The sequence below is a fragment of the Carcharodon carcharias genome, chromosome 10 (genome assembly GCF_017639515.1).
Source record: "Carcharodon carcharias isolate sCarCar2 chromosome 10, sCarCar2.pri, whole genome shotgun sequence".
In the NCBI taxonomy this organism is placed as follows: Eukaryota; Metazoa; Chordata; class Chondrichthyes; order Lamniformes; family Lamnidae; genus Carcharodon; species Carcharodon carcharias.
Window position 1 is genome coordinate 123081296 of NC_054476.1, and position 19373 is coordinate 123100668.

The following is a 19373-nucleotide window of genomic DNA, read 5'->3' on the forward strand; positions in this document are numbered from 1 at the left end:
GAAATGTTTTGTTTGAGGAGTTAGACTTAAATTACTTTGAAAGCATTCAGTGAACCCTGAAAGGCTGTGGCGGCATGGAGATGGGTGGAGCTTAAGAAGGTGCTCTGGTTTCAATTGATCTGAGTGTTCTACAATAGGAGAAGTGGCTGGGGACTGAAAAGGTGCAGCTATTAGCTGCAGTTTGGACCTTGCATGGTTTGCAGTTACAGAGAAGCCCTGAGAGCCATTCAATGCAGTTAGGGCTCAGATAAGGCCTGGGGAGCTGAGAAGATAATGGAAGGTCACTGGTGCTGTGCCAGGTGATTAGGGCTCAGGGAAGTCCTGGGAGCGATTTGTAGCTTGAAGCAGCGGCAGACTGGAGTTTGGAGAAACCCGGGGCAGTGGCAGCTTAGTGAAGCTAGTGGCCTACAAAAGAACTGGAAATTGTGCCAGTAATGAAAGGCAGGAGTGCAGCTTTGTGAATCCCATGGAACACAGAGTCAAGAGACCATCAGGAGATGAGCAGTCAGTGAGGCAATCTGAGTCAGAGTAGCTTTTGAGGGAATTCAGAGGCTAGATCTTCAAAAGTGAAGAGTTGAATTCCCTTGTGAGGGAGACAGAGTTTTAGCAAGATTTTGTGACTAACGATGGTCACTGATGGCTGGATGGGTTGCTGAGAAATCCCTGGGATCTGTCTGGTTGCATATGCCATCAGTGTTCAGTTTGCCTGTTAATTCATATTTACCTCATGTTGCTTCTAAAGCTAGAGTATAAGATAGATATTGTACAGGTTGATTATCTTTTATCCAAAACACTGGGCCAATTGAGTTTCAGATTTGAGATAATTTTGGTTTTCGGATACTGCGGTTAGGCCTGGGCCTACTTTTGTGACAAGGTCTAAGCCTAAGCTAATTACAGTCTAAAGTAAAGAAAATGGCTAGAAAAGTAAAATGTACCACCGAATAATAAAGGTCAAGTGCAGTCGGTGAAGTTCGTGTTGGCTCAGGTCACAGACTTCCTGTGCTAAATATGTTCAGTTTTCGTACTTACAGATAAAGGATGCGCAACCTGTAGATTGTTTTACCTTTTTAACTTTGTATAGTAAAGTTTATTTTGTTTGTTAAAAATGTGGAACCCTGTTGCTTTATTCTCCTAGTGGTTAACTGGGATTTCAAACTTTGTGCACTTTAAACAAAATGTTGCTGGTCCTTAACCAGATTGTACCATACCAAAATGTGTTGTGATTCTGATGACGACCTTGATGAAGAGTACCAATTATTGCTTTGTGTTTCTTCTCCTATCTATGCAAAGTGCCCCTGCAGACATATACTAAACCTGAGCTGATTGTCATTGTGTGGAGACACTTGTGAAGCTGATGGAAGCATAACTAATAATATTTTGTTCAGTAGCTTCATAAAATAAAATGGCCTAGTCACCATTAAAACCAATTAGGAGTTCAGGAGAAACTTCTTTACCCATACAGTGGTTATAACTTGGAACTTGCTACCACATGGAGTAGTTGAGACGATGAGTATATATGCATTTCATTGAAATCTAGATACGCCCATGAGGGAGAAAGGAACAAAAGGATTTGTTGATAAGGTGAGATGAAATAAAGTGAGAGTAGCTTCCTATGGAACATAAACACTGACAGAGGCTATTTGGATCAAATGACCTATTTTGTAGAGGTCTTTTGCAACTTCTTATTAAGTCTGTTAAATCTGGTATCTCCTAAAGATCTATCCCTGGCTCCTCTAATTTCTCATCTAACTGCTTCCCCTCAACAAAATCATCTGAAAATATAGTATCGGTTTACACACGGACATTGACAACACCCAGATCTACCTCGTCACTCCCTCTCTTGACTCCTCCCCACTATCCAAATTATCAATCTGCTTGTCCAACATCCAGTATTGGATGAGCAGAAATTCCTTCCAATTAATTATTGGAAACACTGAAGCCATTGTCTTTGGTTTTCACTAAAAACTCCATTCCCTGACTACTGACTCTGTCCCACTCCCTGGCAACAGGGGGGTGGCATAGTGGTATTATCACTGGAAAAGTAATTCAGAGATGCAAGATAATTCTCTGAGGACCTGGCTTCAAATCCCACCACAGAATTAAAAGTCTAATGATGACCATGAAACCATTGTCTTAACATCTGTGCATGACAGTATCGAAAGGAGTGACCACCGCACAGTTGCTGTGGAGACAAAGTCCCACGTTAAAAATATCCTCCATCATGTTGTGTGGCATGACGATCGTGCTAAATGGGATTCAAACAGATCTAGAAACTCAAGACTGGACAACCATGAGGCACTGTGGGCCATCAGCAGCAGCAGAATTGTACGCGACCACAATCTGCAACCTCATGGCCCGGCATATCCCCCACTCTATCATTACCACCAAACCAGGAGATCAACTCTAGTTCAATGAAGAGTGCAGGGGAGCATGCCAGGAGTAGTAGCTAATGATAAAGTGTTAACCTGGTGAAGCTACAACACAGGACTTATTGCATGTCAAACAGCATAAGCAGCAAATAATGGACAGAGCTAAGCGATTCCACAACTAACAAATCAGATATAAGCTCTGCAGTCCTGCCACATCCAGTCGTAAATGGTGGTGGACAATTAAACAACTCAGTAGAGAAGAAGTGTCCACAAATATCCCATCCTCAGTGATGAGGGAGCCCAGCATATCATTGCAAAAGATAAGGCTAAAGCATTTTCTACAGCCTTCAGCCAGAAATGCCGAGTGGATGATCCATCTCGGCCTCCTCCAGAGGTCCCCAGTATCAGAGGTGCTAGTCTTCAGCCAATACGATTCACTCTATGTGACATCAAGAAACAGCTGAAGGCACTAGATACTGCAAAGGCTATGGGCTCTGGCAATAGTACTGAAGATTTGTGCTCCAGAACTTAATGCACTCCTAGCCAAGCTGTTCCAGTACAGCTACAACTCTGGCATCTACCAGGCAACGTGGAACATTGCCCACGTATGTCTTGAACACAAAAAGCAGCACAAATCCAACCTGGTCAATTCCCGCCCCATCAGTCTACTCTCCATCATCAGTAAAGCAATAGAAGGGGTCATCAATAGTGCTATCAAGCAGCACATGCTTAGCAATAACCTGCTCACTAATTCTCAGTTTGGGTTCTGCCAGGGCCACTCAGCTTCTGACCTCATTACAGCATTGATTCAAACGTAGACAAAAGAGCTGAACAACATTGGTGAGGTGAGAGTGACTGCCCTTGACATCAAGGCAGCATTTCACTGAGTGTGGCATCAAGGAGCCCTAGCAAAACTGGAGTTGATGGGAATCAGGAGGAAAACTTTCTGTTGGAATCATACTTAGCACAAAGGAAGATGGTTGTGGTTGTTGGAGGTCAGTCATCTCAGCTCCAGGATATCACTCCAGGAGTTCCTCAGGGTATTGTCCTCAGCCCAACCATCTCCAGCTGCTTCAGCAATGAGCTTCCCGCCATCATAAGGTCAGAAGTGGAGATACTTGCTGATGATTGCACAATGCTCAGCACTTTACATGATGACTCAGATACTGAAACAGTCCATGTCCACATGCAGCAAGACCTGGACATATCCAAGCTTGGGCTGATAATAACATTCATGCCACACAAGTGCCAGGCAATGACCATCTCCAAGAAAAGAAAATCTAACTATCGCCCTTGACATTCAATGGCATTATCATCGCTGAATTTCCCACTATCAATATCCTGGGGGGTTACCATTAACTAGAAACTGAACAGGACTAGCCATTTAAATACTGTTGCTACAAGAGCAGGTCAGAGGCTAGGAATCCTACGGTGAGTAACTCAGTTCCTGACTTCCTGAAGCCTGGCCATAATCTACAAGGCATAAGTGAGGAGTGTGATGGAATAATCTCTACTTGCCTGGATGAATGCAGCTCCCACAATACTGAAGAAGCTGGACACCATCCAGGACAAAGCAGTCAGCTTGATTGACACCCAATCCACAAACACTCACTCCCTCCACCACCGACGCACAGTAGCAGCAGTGTGCACCATCTACAAAATGCACTGCAGAAACTCACCAAGGCTCCTTAGACAGCACCTTCCAAACCCATGACCACTACCATCTAGAAAGACAAGGGCAGCAGATGCATGGGAATACTACCACCACCACCATCTCCAAGACACTCACCACCCTGACTTGGAAATATTTCGTCGTCCCTACACTGTTGCTGGGTCAAAATCCTGAAACTCCCTCCCTAACAGCACTGTGAGTGTACCTACACCACAGGGACTGTAGCGTTCAAGAAGGCAGCTCATCACTAACTTCTCAAGGGCAATTAGGGATGGACAAGAAATGTTGGCTCAGCCAGTGAAACCTATATCCCTTGAATGAAGAAAAAAAAGACTGACTTAAGTTGAACCAGCCGTGACAACCTTGGTTTCATATTTGACTCTGAGATGTGCTTCAAACTGCACATCCACACCATCACTGGGCCATCACTTTCTGGCTCCAATTTTAATCGTTCTAATATTGCCCAGACTCTAAGCTCTGGAATTCCCTCACTAAGTGTCTCCACCTCTTGCCTTTCTTAAGATGCTTTTTCAAACCTAACCCTTTGTCCAAGATTTTGGCTATCTGTCTTAATATTGTCGCGGTATGTGGCTCAGTGTCAAACTTTACTCAATAATGCTCCTATGAAGTGTCTCTGGACATTTTATTAAGTTAAAAATGCTTATATAAATATAAATCTTTGTAATTCTATTTTACTCCAGTAATGACAAGGGATGTGGCTGTCCTGAATTACATCAAAGAACCACAATTTCTTATTCTGAAATGGCTTACACTCACCATTTACATGGAGAGCAACTCACTACTGGAAAATGTACTTGAATGTTAAGAAAAATAGAATGTTATTTTTAACTTCAAGCAGAAATATTTGAAAAGCAACAATGTTGCTAATAATTCCTGATCTCCTTAGGACGTGTGTCTGGTGTAGCATGTCATCCCAAACTGGATCCCTCATGTAGCCTTAAATTCTCCACAAGTAACACCATTTTACATTTAAAAATCCAGGAGGCAGTACAAATACACAAATTCTGGTTAGTGGTTCCACCTTGTAACATTAAATCCGACAGGGTCCTATAGGAACCAATTGTCAATGAATGGGGTGAATTGGGTATTACTTTCTCTTGGATCATAACATAAAATGGGCAATAGTGCATTGGCTGCACCTTAAAGTCAATGGGAAAGAAAATCGGGTAGATCACTACTCAAGCTGCACTACTGGCCAAGGCAGATTTTTATTGAATCAGCATATTCATCACATGCAGTTTTCATACATGTTGTGCAATGTTAAGGGACAAAGGGGAGAAAGAGAAACTGTGAGAGATTGAGCAGCATGGGGGTTTTGCATGAAACACCGACAAGGCGACTCCCACACCAAGACCAAGACTCGGCGAGATTGCAAGTACTGTTGTGACTTTTGACCTTTCCTAACACATTAATGACATCCCAAAGTGCCTCAGCAAATCACCCAGCCTACTCATCAGTGAAAGCAGACACAACATTCAACAGCTGTGTGCTTCAGCTGTGGAGAAATACTTATCCTCTCTTAGCAAACTCTGGGTGATGACCCATCAAGAGTATACTTAAGAGGGCTTCGCTAGTACTTTTTACCAAATTTTATCTAGCTTTTTTAAAGATTTAATAGATCTAATTCATACCTTAATATCCAAAAAAAGGGAAAAGCCTTACACTTTGCACATTTAAAGCACAGTAGGTCAATAACATACTAAGAAATGCTGGTAAACAGTTGACCAGATTGTAAGCCTCAGATACTATTAGAATTAATAGCATTACTGGCATTGGTTGAGATGTTAAAGAAACATTGTTGGTCTTTCTGGAGACCCAAGCAGGAAAACTCTGAACCAGTCAACGACTTCATCCACGTGTCTGACAGCCTCTCAACATCTCCCAGCTGTCTTTATTGTGTGTAATAATGCAGATGAAAAATCCTGACAATTGAATTGCAAGTGTCCTTTTAAAAGAAAAAATGCATTACCCCTTTAAGGATAGGGATCTGCATAGGTGCATATACTAACGACATTCAAGAGTATTTGCTTAAAAATTATATTGCACAGATATAACTTTCCTACTTTTTGTGCTATCAAAATCTTCAAACTGGAAATGTTTGTTTATCAAGTTACGTATGAGCTTTGCGCCAACCTGATCCAGTGTTAAGTGTCTGTAGCAAATTTCATTGCTTCAATATACTGGAAGTCTTGCCAATGTACTAGCACACAATTCCTAGTGGAAAATGAATGGCAATAAAAAGAGAAATGATAGTCTAAGTGAGCAGTAAAGAGTGCATTTTTACAGGGACTGGCTGCCCCCAGAGATGTGACTTGGCATTTGAACGCATACTGAAATGAGTACAAGTGAAAGCTGATATTGGAGTAATGGCTTTGTGGTGCAGACATGGGAATAATTTAATTAATTGCACAGAAATTTCTTTAATGAACAGTTATGCTGTAATAAGAATGAGGTCGAACAACAGAATGTGATTCAGCAGTTAATGGCTTCAGACAGCTGCAGTTTTGGATGGGTTCCCATTTTGGTTCTCTGCAGGTCTGAAGGAAGGATGCAGGGCTGAGTTTGTCAGTTCATGGCAGGCGTGTGTGCACCATCCCTATGAAAGCATAAATGTTGCCGAACACTTCATTTTCTTCAAATCGGCTCATAGTAAATTTTCCAAAAGATTGCCATGTTTCTGCATTGGTTCGATTAATTTTTATCAGAATTTGTTGAACAATTCTGAGCTAATTAATGAAAGTGCCAAAACACAGGAGACATTTCCGGCCTGTCTTTGCTGAAATGATTTGAACTTTTGAATCATGATTGTTGTCAGTAAATCCACGTACCTTTAACTTCTTTTCTGATTCACTAACTTTCAGCGCAGTATTGCACTATCCTTCCTAATTTTCCAAACATAGCCTTTAATTAGAGACAATAACTTAAAAATTGCCACAGTCCTGGCAATTATATCTGGAGTCACATCTGCCAGAGCCTTTCAATGCTAACCCTGTGGGAGTTTGTGAGATTAGTGGCAGCACATCTGGTTTACATAGGATGATTCCATGCTTGTGCAACTATGGGTGTGGATTTGGCATCATTAGTCCCACATGATTGGCAACATTTCTGGCTACTTGCCAAGGCCGGCTTGTTAAGGTCAACTCAATGCCCCAGCCATCTATCCTTTGGCCTCCTGTAATAGGGCTGATCTCAATTTTAGTAAGAAAAATAAAGTTACATTTTTTGGGGGGGGCTCCAGGGTGATCTCCTGGTCTGGACTTAAGCCCAGCTAGAGGCCAGTACATGTAATTTTATTTGAAATGCTTGCCTCTAGTCTCACAAGCCTCCCCATGCTGTCCCTCGACTTGTAAGAGGCACAAAAAGGTTCCACTCCCTATAATGTCAATCAAAAAATCCCACCATCAGTGGCAGTTTTGGTAGAAATCTGGGAAAATCTCCGAAGAAATGTGGAGCCATTGCAACCAATACTATTGCATTGGAAAAGCCTAAAAACAGGACATCAGGGTATATGGCTGGGGAAGTAGTTATAGTTTGGATGTCGTGGTTAACAGTCCATTCAACAGTTTCAGCTGATGCAGTGTGAATGTTTGTGATACCACCAGGGTAGAAGTTCAGTATGTGGGTGATGTTCTGACTTGGATGGTCACAGTCACAACTTGAATGTTCCTCATGTTCCATTTGTGGTGCAAGCGGCTATGTCTTCCCTGGCCTGAGCTCAAGCGGTTGAGGATTTGTCCACATTTTCCATGGATGGTTGAAACCTGGGACTTCGCCAATTGGGTCAGTTACCAGGTTGCGGTTGGTGATGTTTCCTGTCAACCAGGAGGTACGCCATCAAGAAATGGGACTGTCGTCAGTTTGTACGGTGCTGGGTATGTTCCAGCAGGGGCTATGGGATTTCAGATGGATGCATGGATTTTTTTTGATGTCCTGTGTCAATGGGAGTGTTATGTTAGCTGTCAGCTGATGGTGTTGTTTGAGGAGGATGTTTTCCCTGCAGGCATTTGGAGGTTTGATGTGTGCTAGCACAGGAAGCCAATCAAACTGTGTTGATCTCAATGTCCCAGAAATAATCCTTCCAGAGGTGGATATCTACCATGTTTGTGAGTGGCTTCTGAGCCAGTTTGAGCAGCAGTACCCCTTGATGTAGGGTAGACCAGGGCAATTGAAGCTGTGTGTAGTGTATTGGCTCTACTGCCCCAGGTGGTACCTGCCAGTTTCCGTGCGATATTTACTCTTGTTGTGACCTTGGCTCCGGTGTCCTGGAGGTGTTGCCGGTGGCTTAATGTATGCTGAAGAGTGATGCCGAAGTATATGAAGTTCTGGCCTTTGAGATGTTCTGGTGGAAAGCTGAAACCACAGTCTTGGCAGTGTTGGTCAAAGTCTTCTTTTTTTGAAGTAGGCTTCTGGAGAACATGCATCTTCACTTGTTGAAGATAGAAATTGATCTGCAATGACTGCATGTAAATAGGTAGCTTGGACAATACGTTTTACAGTTTGAGTCATAACATACAAGACATTTTCCTACTGTTTTAAAAAGAAGTGGCTCTTTGATATACCACATGATTCCTTCACGAAACCTCACACTGGTTAGGATGTTCACTTGAGACTGCATTTTCTGACGTAGGGTTAAGCTTGAATAATGCTGTGCTTGCATAACATTCCTTAAGCCATGATACCTTTAGTGCAACTTAGCAACACGATGCACTTTTGCTATTTCATATTGAGATAAGAGTCTAGTCAGGAAACAATAATGGGCACTAGGAGGAAGTTATAAGGCAGTAATAAAGTTAAGCTGTTCACATGATATAATAAAGCAAGAGGACAAGAACTTTGCCTGAATTCTTTAGATGTCTGTTTTGTTAAATCATTATTCATCTAAGTGATACAATTTTTCAACCCCAATGACATAATATTCTTGAGTTAATTTCTTCCTGTCTGGTGTGTATTACAACTGCTTATAACCTAAGCAAGTAAATCAGATCATGTTACTCGAAGAATTATATGAAAAGGCTGGGTTTTTTTAACAAGGTATAAGTAGGACTATTATTGATGTGAACAAGTAGTTATCTGATTGGATAATTTTGGCCTGGGTGTCTAATTAAATTTTTAAAATCAAGAATCCAGTTGTCTGATCTCTTTAGGCCTATATAAAGAGTGTTCATCATCATCAAGTTAAGCTATTCTAAGGTAGAAACAAAAGACATCTTGTTAACTGCCAAAATTATTTCATTGAATTCCAAGTGAACAATTAAGCCAGCTGAAGTTATAAGATTGCTGTCTTAATGATGGATAATAATTGCTTCGTGCTATTGTGTTCTCTAACTTCTCTTCGCTGGTACCTGTGGATGTTGATGGCAGCACTTGCTGGATAAACAAAATTTGAAAAAGAACATTAGTTAATTAGTGAAAAGCACTGCAATATTACCAAGTGTTCAGACTTATAAAGAGGCAAATCTTCCTTTTAGTAATGGGTTCTATAAATACTGCAAAAATAAAAACAGCCTATCATGACCTTCATTACAATCAGTCAAAAGATCAAGAAAATCTAAAAAAAAAATGAAGGCAAAGTATAGACGTAAAGTGCAGCATGATGATAAACAGCCAGCATGCCATCCAGGGAAACGACATGGGAAGTCTGTAGTACGCTAATAAGGCAACTAAGTGCACTATGGCTTTTTTAGTTGGAGCCCTTTTAAGTAGCACCTGGGAACTCTGAGTGAATGATTGATTGGAGCCAGACAGTCTGGAGTTGTTGAGGACTGTGTTTAATTTCATTTTTACTGAAGTTCCCTGTAGGAGCCCAGCAGGAATGAGAGTCTTTGGTATATGATTTGCATTTGCTTTTATCCGAAGCGAAAGAAAGTGGAGTATTGTGGATTGAGTTTATTTACACCCAGAAAGTAACATAGGCCAAACCTTTTGTGCACCATGACCTGCTCCAAACAGCAGCGTTCTCCTGCAAGCACCACCTAAGGCAAAAATAGTTTATTGTTAACTCTTAGCAGAGGTATGCTTTAAATAAGTTTAAGATGATGTTTCCTCTTGTGGGGGAGTCCAAAATGCTGCGGCTGTATATATGAGGTTGTCATTAATAAACCCAATTCGGAATTCAGGAGAATCTTCTTTACCCAGTGTTAGAATGTGGAACTTGCTACCATAAGGAGTAGTTGATGTGAATAGCATATATCCATTTAGGGGATTAGGTAAGTACATGAGGGAGAAAGGAGTAGAAGGGTATTCTGATTGGGGTTTGATGAAACATGGTGGAAAGAGGCTCATGTGGAGGCTAAACACTAGAATGGACCACCTGGGCCAAATGGCCTGTTTCAGTGTCCTGAATACTACATAACTCTTGGTAATTCCAGAACTGACAAGAATTGGCTAGTATGTGACTGTCCTCAATCACATCAGAGAAGAATAATTTGATTTGGATATGTTTTCTGCCACCTTTTAAAGGTGACTTCTATTTTATTCTGCTTAACGCAAATGCATAAATATATATTAACTTGTAATAGAATATGACCCTTCAGTTACCGACAATTTTAGATTGGCTCGAGTTCCTCCAGCACCAACCTATGGTGACATCACACATGATGTGCCCTACATGTGAATAACAAAGGAGTTAACTGTGTAAAATACTTTTGCTTACTTTGAGTGTTGCTGCACTGTTGCTGTCCTTTAGTAATCAGAATAAGTGCCATGGGCAAGGTTCATTATCTACTCTCATTTATTAAACATTATTGGCCCTAGGAATACAAATTCCTCTGATTTAGGACAATAATCATAAGTGCATCCATTTTAAAATAGCTAGACATAACACAGGTTATTACTGTAGATGGATTATATGCATGATTTTTGTTGTTGCCTTAGGCAGGTCAGATTGTATTTCTCTCAAGATCATTGCTAAGGTTTTGTGTGTGTTATTTTCCTTCTGAAAACGCAAATGTTCGGGATAATTTCAATGGCTTTGAGCTGGGTAGAACACAATTTGGCACTTCAAGAGGGAAAATTTCCACTTCACTCTTTGTGGCAAAATTGTAAATGTGTGACTGAAGAGCTGGGCCCCGATTTTGTGGGCTGTCCCATTAGCTAGACTCCTACTGAGTCCAAGTCCTACGTAGGAGTGCAGGCATTTCCTGTGGCCTTGTCTCTACCACCCTCCCAAAAACGGCTGGTCACTTGAGGGAAGAGGCCTGAAGACTCACCACACACAGTGAGCTCAGCTCCCCCAGTCTAAAGTGGGTCGCGGCATATAGTTGGAAGCCAGTATTTGAAGAAAGAGTCATCACTTCAGTCTCTTTGAGGGCAGAAATAGCTTTCATTGGGTGGGAATGGAGATATGGGGTGAATTAAGTCTGGGGTATAGGCTTTTGTGGAAGCACTCCACATCCTTCCCTGGGCCGGACACCTTCTGGTGGGTCGATTGGACGGGGGGCAGCTGCAGATGTGTTCCCTACATGCCCCAGGTCCTTTGCCTTGACTCACTGACTTTGATAAAATCATCAGTGGAATTTAGTGGAGTATACGATCCTAATCTAATTGACATTTTTATACCTTGCAGATTATTGGGGCCCCAGGTTTGTGATTGGGCTACAGAGAATTACTTTTTGTTGGATTTTCAGCAGCCAAATTCATGACTTAAATTTGAATTACAAGGACAAAATCGAGAGTGTGAAAGATTTGAACATGCAGCCAAGATCAATAAGGGAATTACTTAGATATTCCAATCCTGTTTCACCACCCAAGAACTCAGATGAATACACTTCCCTCTAATAGAGAACTCTGACACTGATGCTAATTATTGGTTTCTTAAAGACTTTCTTTTTCCCCAGTATACCATCAGAAGCTTGGATGCAAATTCTCCCCATTTTTGTATCAAAGTGATCCCCTCCTCCACCAAAACAGCTCAACTTTGAGTGGTAACCTCCTCCATGTCCATCCCTTTCCCCCATCTATATCTCAAAGGAAAAAAAATCAATGCGTTAATCTGCAAAGGCAAGTTCTTCTCTTAACCACCCTTCCCTCCAAAATAAGTCGCTGACTGCTAACAGGAACTTGAGCGTAAGGGCCCTTTCATGCTGCTGCTGGATACTTGATTTTTTTACCGTGTAACGTGAAAAGGAAGTAAGTGTAAGGACTGGCGCTTGGGCCATCTTTTCTGTAGAGATAATGTGGAGTGGGAAGAATCTGATCCTCATCCTGCCATAGGACTTGAGTGTTGCATCAGTAGGTATTTTTTTCAAGCTACATGGAGTGAGCTGAGAAACATTTCGCCAAGCCTTCATTTTGTCTTTGTGGTTTTTAATATAGCCCTAATTCTGATTCAGTTTTCCTACAGGGTAGGCTTGATGGGCTGAACGGCGTACTCCGGCTCCTAATTTTCCTGTGTAAAATGCAATGAACCTGCATGCAATAATTATTAAAAACACAATGTACTTGTCCATGAGGTGACTTTCATACTCACCACACTGTGCATGATCAGAGCACCCCGTTCCCTTGAAGTTTCTTTTGCCTCAACAATCAAGAGGGGTCAATGTCTGATAATTTTTTGCAAATTAATCAGTCTACTTTTTTCTACAAGGGGAGTGTCAATCCCAGCCGCTTGCTCTGTGCAAATGCTGAACAAAAGTTTCATGTAGTATGAACTTCAGTACTGAACATTTTTTCCCAGAAACAAATTCCATGACACCTGTTGTTGTAGCTGCCCTATTTGCCTTTGGTTCTCAAGTGCTGTGTATCTTTCAGATTGAGCTAATAGTCCAACAGCAGTCTGGTCTCATGCAGTGTTAAGCATTACATGTCTATTCTGTGCATATGCTGAACAGGGATGCAGAATACTGAAAAAATTCACAATGTGTATACATTTTTATTGTACAGTTCAGTTGTGACACCATATTTGCAGAACACCCTGGATAGTACTGTCCATTTAGCAGTCAAAAACAATTGTTTTAACCTATTTTAAATGCAGTTATATTAAATTATTTTCCATACTCGTGAATTTAACAGGTTATGGATTATGTGGTATGGAGTTGATCTGTGGTGTGAGGCTACTGTACAATGCTCTTGATGAATTCAAATTACTACAGGGTTATTGACAAGAGGCAGATTAGTTATTCATTCTACCACTTCATCTCTTCTGCTTCTGGCCATTCCACTCCCTGTGTAAGAATCGTGATAGGCCAGGATATGTAGCTGATACTTAACTTGTTTATCACAGCTAATTTTTCCAGCATCTACTTTCAAGGAGCATATTAAAATTGAAAAAGGCACATCTTTATTTTCTGTTAACTATGTCCATTGCGTATTTATTTCTCTTTCCCTCCCAAAATGGGAATTTATGCGGTAACCTGACAAACAATCTGGAAGTAACATTCCTTCCCCTCCTCTGAAGTAGCAATGACGATAGCACACTGCCTATTCACAGATGAACGCCAAGCAGACAATTTATGACAATGGCCCTCAGTAGCGCACTAGGTTAAGTATAAAATCTTCACAGCCGTTCTTGAGTGACACGAGGCCATAAAATTTGCTTGAATAAGGGACTTGTTAATTTACTTGTTAAATCAAATTAAAATTTTATAAACGCTTTTAGGTAAATTAGATCTCCTCGTTGCAGCTCTCAAGGGAGTGTAGGATCCTAGGATGTAAGAATGCTGATGCTTAAACATTGATGCAGAACAATAAAATCCATTAAACTCTCCCAGGTTTATTACTGCAGAACTGTGCAGCTGTTGCCAGGCATTGCTAAGGGAGACCAAGAGCTGATGACACGGAATCTCAATGGCTGAAAACTGCAGCATACCTTTCTGCTGTCATAGAAAGGCAGGATTTTTAACAAAACTCTCAGTTTCAGCAACCATTTTATCTCTGTCAGCCATCTTCCCAGCGCTAAGTCAACCATCATTTTTCAACCCGTTAATTAGCTTTAGGCTGAAGTGCTATATTTTCTTCTTCCTAATTAATTGGAAAAGTACTTGGGAAAACAAATGGAGCTGTGGGAGAGAATGCTACTTTGAACTCATGCTAGTTTATTGTTGAAGAAAAATAGAACTTGCATTTATATAACACCTTTTAGGACCTTGGGTCATCCCCAATTATGCAGCCAGTGACGTACTTTTGAGGTGTAATCACTGTTCTAATGGAGGAAATGCAGCAACCAATTTGTGCACAGCAAGGTTCCATAAACAATTAGTGATGATGACAAAATAATTAATTTTATTTCTAGCATTCAATTTTAGCGATGTTGATTGAAATATCAATATTGACCAGGGAACTGAGAACTCTCCAGCTCTACTTCAAAATAGGGCTGAGGGATCTTTTTATGCTCACCTGAAAGATGGCAAACCCTCAATTTAAAGACTTAGCTGAAAGACTCTGAGAGTGCAGCACTCCTTCAGTACTGCAACGGGAGTGACTGCCTGGTTTATGTGCTTATGACATATTGACTTTGAGGCATGAATGTGACCAAATGAGCCAAAATTTACACAATGGAGGGAAATCTACTTATAAATCATTGAATGCGCATTCCAAAAGATCATCAGTTTGAATTTTAGCTCCAGCAATATGCATTAAAATTCACTTGTAGCATTGGGTATTTCAGAGGGCTTTTATTTGCTCTACTGGTTGGAGTAGCTAACTACGTCATCTTTTAAGGGGAACTATAAGGATCAACTTATTTTCAAAGAACATTGATGAGCAAAAAGTTGCCAACAGGTAATTTTATCATAACCCCCTCTTGTGGAATGTTGGATAAATCTGCAGTTTAATCTGTGACAGACCTGTGTCCTTCATGCACTTGCATTGTCATTGGTTTATATTTAGTGCGGTTTTGAATTATATCAGCTTTCTTGAAGCTATTGGTTAGCTTTTTGTCAGAGTTCCAAGTCAGCATGTGTGCATTTTGCTTTTTTGCCAGTGTGTATCCTGGATAATGGTTGTGAAAAGAAGGTGCTCTACAAACATCCTGCCTCCCAGGTGAAGGAGGAAGCATGGCTGTTGGGGGCAGCAGAGAATGCTTAAATATTCTTCTTTGGCAAATTATACTTTGCTTATGCCTTCGACTACCACAACCCCGTTGGACTTAATGTTAATACCTTTGTTAGCTTACAGCATAATAAATGCAGTATGAAAATCCCATTACAAAATCCACCAAATCCAGAGCATTTTTGACTGTCATACTCATAAGCTCATAGTGAAAACATCGACTGCTTAACACTGTGTTCTTGAACAAGTTCTGTAGTAATTCCAGGAGCCCATGATACCTTAACTGCATTGATCAGTTGATCAGCACTTAGTTCCCCCTGAAGTCCTCACTGATGGTTAAGTAATTGGGGCTGAGACCAAGCTTTGGTGAGCTGAAACCAAACCACAACATTTTTTTCATGTAAATTCGGTTTCACACTTTTTGGCCTTTTGAGCACCCTCAATTTTCATTGCTTCACCTTAAGCTGCATAGGCCCTGAGCTCAGGAATTAAGCTTCTTAAAGCTTTCTACCTCTACTTCTCTCACCTACTTTGTGGCACTCGTTAAAACTTTCCTGTTCGGCCAAGCTTTTGGGCACCTCCCCTAATATCTCCTTATAGAAGCAGAATCATAAAAACATACAAGACAGAGATAGGCCATTCAGCCCAACGTGCATGTGCTGGCTCTCGAAAAGAGCTATCCAACTAGTCCTGTACAAGAATAAGATCCGAGCCCTGTCATATTAAGAGTTGTGTTACTGACCTTGATGTTCCCTCACTGAATCTTGATTGCAGGAAAAATCTAAATGCATAAAAATCTAATTTTGCAGCAGCAAATATGGCAATTTGTGAAAGTGGATATGAGCACTCAGGTGGAGATTTATTTCTAAGGCTATGTCTCCTCTGGAATTTTATTTTACATTCTATGCTCTTCCAGAATTTTGGAGCTCTTATATTGTTCTTTTGAAAAATAAAATTAGATATTTTAATTTGCGTAAATATTATATACAAGTTGCAATTAACTCTTGACTTTCACATCAGAAGGTAATGGATGGTCAGCATAAGGCAGCTGCCATATCCAAATGAAGAAATAATGCAAACAGCAGGTGGTCCTGGATCTCTCACATGGGCTAAAGCAAGTCCTTCCATTATGTGCCTAGGAAGTAGTAGACTGATTGAGTTGGGTAAGAAGGGGATCAATTAATGGGTAAATGATTCTTAGCTTACTGATAGATGTTTTTAAATGACAGGGGTTTAAATATTTGCTGACGGTCCTTGGTGGTGGAACCATTGTTCAGCCTCCAATTGTCTTTGATAACGCTCTTGTGAAATGCCTTGGGATGTTTTACAACGTTAAAGGTGCTACATAAATGCAAGTTGTTGTGTTGTAAACGAAAGTGCCGCAGAAGTACCTTTTCACACAGGAGTCGCAGCTTGGCAAATCTAAACAGCCCAGCTGCAGAGTTCTTGTGGCACACATCTACGCTACAAAACTACACATCAGCTTTAGCTTGTTAACCTTTGTTGCTTGGCAACTGCAAAGGATGGGTCTATACTGCGGTCACTCCAGATACTAGCATAAATAATGCTTAGCAAATTGCACTCCAGTCCATCTGACAGTTGGATGTTTTGCTAACTAAGCGTGCCAATGTTTCTTCTTGAGCTGTTTTTTCCACTGCACCTTGCCATCCTGTACCTTACTTCTCACTGCCTCATAAGAGTTAATGAAGTTTTTAAAGTGTTAACAGGTTTGTGCTCATTTTTCTTTCAACAGCTAACCATTAAACATCAAAGAAAGAGAAATTAGGTTTTAAAAAACCATCAGTAACGTGGCTGTGGTCTTGTTCACATTATTCCAGGGATACATGCTGATTGCTTATTAAAAACAGTTGTAAATTGTGCATGATAAACTAAAACGAGACAGAGTGGAAAAAATTCTTCCTTCAATAACAGTGTTATAAAAACAGAACACTTGCTGCGTGGAAATCAATGACAGATGTAGTTCCTGGCAGTTTTGATGGTGCAAGTTAAATGAAAAGGGTGCTGTATAAGTTAATTCCTTGCCATGTTTTGAAGAGTGAGTAACTTAGCCTATTGGTTGTTGTTAAATGGCTGCATTTAGTGAAAAGAAAATTGCATTCTGGCATAAATGAAGTAAGCATTCAAGTTAAAGGTGGGAGTAGAATATACTGTGTTGGAAATTTGCATATACAATATTGCTGCCAAAGGAATACCAACATTTTACATTAAACTGGAGTTGTAGATTTTTAGTCTCCACACACGATTCTAAGAATTGTTTGGGATTTTTAATTTCTGTCGTTTCAAGTACCCATGCAGTCAAGATGTGGAGCTAAAATACTCAGTGATAAGTGTCTGAGGATTTAAAAGGGAGTTTTGCTGAATGATGACTATGTTGGAAAGTGTTTATATATTTTCTAACCCTACAGGTAGATTTCGCGGGTTTTTGAGAACTATGCCATTCTACCTTACATTACAAATGTGAATATTACTGTGAAATGACACTGTTCCCCATGTAATTCCTTTAGGATTTTTAACACCATTCTGATCCTGTCTTTTTCGTTGGTCTTACAAATAGGACTCACTTGCTCTACAATTCTTTGCTTATTGATCGGCAGAAATGAGTGGCACAGAGTGACATTCACAATCTCCTGTGTAAACCAAAAAGGACAACTTCCTGTCTCTGCATTTTATGTCAGGATGCTGAGACACAGGTTTCTGTTCACAATAAGCTACCAGTTTGGCAAGGCTGTACAAGGAAGATTTGAGAGAGTCAAACATGTCATTTCTAAGAAAGGAGGGAATACCTATGAGTAACTTACCTTGAGCCCACTCTGACACACCTTTTATACTGCATAGTTAGAAATTATCAGGAGTCTACAGATAGATTTTGTGCTTACCCTCAATTAGAGAACGGTGCATGGTGCAGGAAACTGAGTATAAATATATTTAACCTTAGCCTATAGATTTCCATTGTGTATTGAAATGATTTTCCTCAACAGAAAGGTTAAACGGAGGAGAAGTAAAAAATCTGATACGTAATGAAATTTCTGATCAATGGTCTATGATTCTTTGCGAGCGTAGTTTGCAGCTTTTAGATCACTTGTGTGGCGATTTTCTTTGTTGTATGTAACAATATCATAAACATATTCTTTATACTTGTGTTTATGATTCATTACAAATATTGAACAGATAAAATGTTTTCTCCCATCTTGTGATGATCAGTTTTATTGCATCTTTGCTTTCTTCCCCTGGGTAAACATGATAAGGTAGAAATTCCAACTGTTGAACGCTTAACATGCTTATATTACAGCGCCTCAAAGTGCCATTTTTACTTTCGTGTTAGCACATTATTTTAAATTCACTAATGCCTTGCATAAAAATAATGCACCAAGGAATGTACCATGAGTGTACTAAGCATTCTAATGTAAAGTTCGCTGTTCAGAATTTCTACCTTTCTGTTCATGCAATTTAGCAATCTTAAAACCAAAAACTTCAGCACACAAGATTCCTGGGTGCAAGTTTGTAGGAAGAAATTGCTACACAAGTACTGTCAAACTCTTCAATCACTGAGTTTCTCCTATTTTTTCTAGTGCTGCTTTTGACGGCCATTTTAAGCTTACTGAATTCCCACTTCATAATTTATTTTCTTCATCTTACATTTTTAGATTCGCGAATCCTAAGGACACCGTTGAACAAGGCAACTGCCAAGTTCAATCTTGGTGCATTTAATGAAATGTTTGCAAATTTAACTACCAAAGGTGTCACTTACCTCTAATTGGAAAGTGCAAAACAGAATAGCTGGAAAGAGAGCCTTTAAACTGTTGGTGCTGACACATTGACTTTGCAGGAGACTAAATTACCGCCTAATGGGGCAATATGGCAAAGTGACAAGCTTAGTAAACATCAATATCAAATACCTTGATATATTTTATAAAACTGATGGATTAGACTTGGCATCATTGGTGAAAATAAATTCTTTGTTCAGACCACTGTGCTCTCCGCACCCTCAAGTCTTTCCTTACTTGTGTATTCTGAAACCTTGTATTTGTCTCCCCATCAATAAAGCAGCTATGGATAATACAAATAGTGGAATCAAACCATTTGCCCCCTCAACCCCATCAAGAGCGTGCCCTCCTCTTTCCATCTAGTATATTGTGTCCCCTTCAGCTATTTTTGTGTGGCAAGTTACGCGCATCAAGCTGAATAGTGGCTTCGAGTGGCATGTCGTTCTTCTCACATTTCCTACTAAGGCGACAAAGCGATTCGCTGCCTTTGACCCAGTTGCAGTCCTCCTAGGAAAAGCATCCATTCAAAGTGCTAATGGC

At 40.4% G+C, this 19373-nt stretch overlaps 1 protein-coding gene across 1 annotated transcript in view; it reads left to right on the forward strand.

The window, feature by feature from the left end:
- LOC121282868 (autism susceptibility gene 2 protein-like) overlaps window positions 1–19373 on the forward strand; it is a 546939-nt gene that overhangs the window by 505921 nt on the left and 21645 nt on the right. The gene's annotated exons all lie outside the window — the stretch shown is intronic.